Genomic DNA, 2755 nt, shown 5'->3' on the forward strand with positions numbered 1-2755 from the left:
GCATGCTCCTTGAAAACTGAAATGCAGAAAGGAGTAGGGGAGGTTGGCTGTCATTTCAGATTCCTTTCTGTATGAAAATGCTTATTAAAGCACTGGGTCAGATCTTGCAGTGTCAGAGATGCGCTGTTCCTTTCCTTGGGAAAAATAATGTGCTGCTGTTGTTACATAAGTACAAATCTGACACCTGCCAGGAAAGGGCAGAAAAACCGCATGCTGACAAGGTTTTCCCTTGCTGAGTATCATGATGAAGATCTGAGGAGAGTGAGCATGTTACTGACGAGAGCTGATCGGCTGTACAATCAAATGCTGGTCAGACAGTGTGATGTAGCTGAGTGCATAATCCATATTTTAAACACCACGGTGGATCTTATGTAGTAATTGAGGGTGATGGGAGGGTAAATGTGCATTCTGAAAGAAGAAATAAACATATTTGCATTTGTTTTTTCTTCTGCAGTAAAACAAATTTTCCACTGACACTGGATTGAATTTTTTTGTTGATTTTCAATCTTGGTTTTCCTACCTTGTGTAGATTTTAATACTATCATTATTGCATATGAGGTATACTGTTTCTTGAATAATGATGATTTACAAAATTTTTCTCTTTTGAATTATTCTCTCATATATCTCCAAGAAGGGTATTTTCAATGATTTTATGACATATGCTTTTATATTATAGAATTATAAGTAATAGAACTGTTACTAAAACATAACATTTATGAGAAATATCTCATATTTTTTTCTACACCCCTATGAATTATTATGGTATATTTTCTATGTTCAAGTGGTATTTAGAAAATTATAAATTACTAAATCTTATTTTAGCAGCTATTTTGCAAATATTATTTTATTACATATTAGAGTTAATTTTGCACTTTTAAAAATTCTTATCCGCCATCCTATGCCTTCTGGCAACCATCAGCTTGTTCTCTGTGTCTATGGTCCTGTTTCTATTTTGTTTAATTTGTTTTGTTTTTGTAGTTTTCACATATACGTGAAGTCATAATATTTTCTTTCTCTGACTTATTTCACTTAGCATAATATCCTCTAGGTCTAGCTATGTTTTCACAAATGACACAATTTTATTTTTTTGTATTGCTAAGTAATACTCCGCTGCACATATACCACTTCTTTACATCTGTTCCCAAATACCTAGGTTGGTTCTGTATCTTGCCTATTACTAGTAATGATGCAAAGAACATAGGGGTGCATATATCTTTTGGAATTAATGTTTTTGTTTTCTTTGGCTAAATATCCAGAAGTAGAATTACTGTATCATGTGGCAGTTGTATTTTTAATTTTTTGAAGACAATGTTTTTCATAGTGACTGCACTGATTTATAATCCCACCTCAGTGTATGTAATAATAATAATATTAAAATCTATACAAAGTAGGAAAACAAGATTAAAAATGATAAAAAAACAAATCAATCTAATATCCTCACCAGCATTTGTTATTTGCTGATTTATTGAGGGTAGACATTCTGACAGGTATAGGGTGATTTTTCCTTTGGTTTTGATTTGCATTTCCCTGATAACTTATATTGAGCAGTTTTCATATGTGTGTTGGCTATTTGTGCCTCCTCATTAGATAAATATTTATTCATGTTTTGCCCGCTTTTTAACTATTTCTGTTTCTTTTTGTAATTAAGTTGTATGATAGATACTTTTGATAATAACCCCTTATAGAATGTATTATTGCTTCCTCTTCCAGAAAGTGACCAGAGGTGACCTCTGAAAATGGTTTGCTATTCGCTTGACCCAGAAAACCCCACGAAGTCATGCAAATCGCGAGGTTCGAATCTTCGTGTTCACTTTAAGAACACACGTGAAACTGCCCAAGCCATCAAGGGTACGCACATTCGGAAGGCCACCAGGTATCTGAAAGATGTCACTTTAAAGAAGCAGTGTGTCCCTTTCCGTCGATACAACGGGGGAGTTGGTAGGTGTGCCCAGGCCAAACAGTGGGGCTAGACACAGGGTCGATGGCCCAAAAAGAGTGCTGAGTTTTTGCTGCACATGCTGAAAAACTCAGAGAGTAATGCTGAACTTAAGAGTTTAGATGTGGATTCTCTGGTCTTCGAGCACATCCAGGTGAACAAAGCTCCCAAGATGCGAAGCAGAACTTACAGAGCTCACGGGCGGATTAATCCGTACATGAGCTCTCCCTGCGACATTGAGATGATCCTCACTGAGAAGGAGCAGATCGTTCCTAAACCAGAAGAGGAGGTGGCACAGAAGAAAAAGATATCCCAGAAGAAACTGAAGAAACAAAAGCTTATGGCCCGGGAGTAAATTCAGCATAAAATAAATACTAATAAAAGTAAAAAAAAAAAAAAAGAATGTATTATTGGTGAATATCTTCTTTGATTCAGTAAGTTGTCATTTTGTTTCATTGATGGGTTCCTTTGCTGTACAAAAGCTTTTAGTTTGATGTAGTCCCTTTTGTTTATTTTTTCCAGTTTGCCTTGTCCTAGGAGATGTATAAAAGATTGCTAAGTGCAGTGCCAAAGAATTAAGTGCCAATGTTATTTCCAGGAGTTTTATGAATTAAGGGCTACATTTAAGTCTTTAATTATTTTGAGATTTTTATATATCATATAAGAAAGTTGTCCAATTTCAGTTTTGCATATATCTGTGCAGTTATCCCAACATCACTTATAAAAGAGACTATCTTTGCCCACTGTATTACCTTGCCTTCTTTGTCATAGATTAATTGATCATATAAGTGAGAATTTATATTTAGGTTCTCTATTCTA

General features: G+C 34.9%; 1 pseudogene; it reads left to right on the forward strand.

Moving 5' to 3' along the window:
- The first annotated feature begins 1727 nt into the window (after nucleotides 1-1727).
- On the forward strand, nucleotides 1728-2328 carry LOC150019488 (large ribosomal subunit protein uL22 pseudogene; annotated as a pseudogene).
- The last annotated feature ends 427 nt before the right edge of the window (nucleotides 2329-2755 follow it).

This window comes from Furipterus horrens, unplaced genomic scaffold (assembly GCF_987537825.1).
Source record: "Furipterus horrens unplaced genomic scaffold, mFurHor1.1.pri manual_scaffold_2, whole genome shotgun sequence".
Lineage (NCBI taxonomy): Eukaryota > Metazoa > Chordata > Mammalia > Chiroptera > Furipteridae > Furipterus > Furipterus horrens.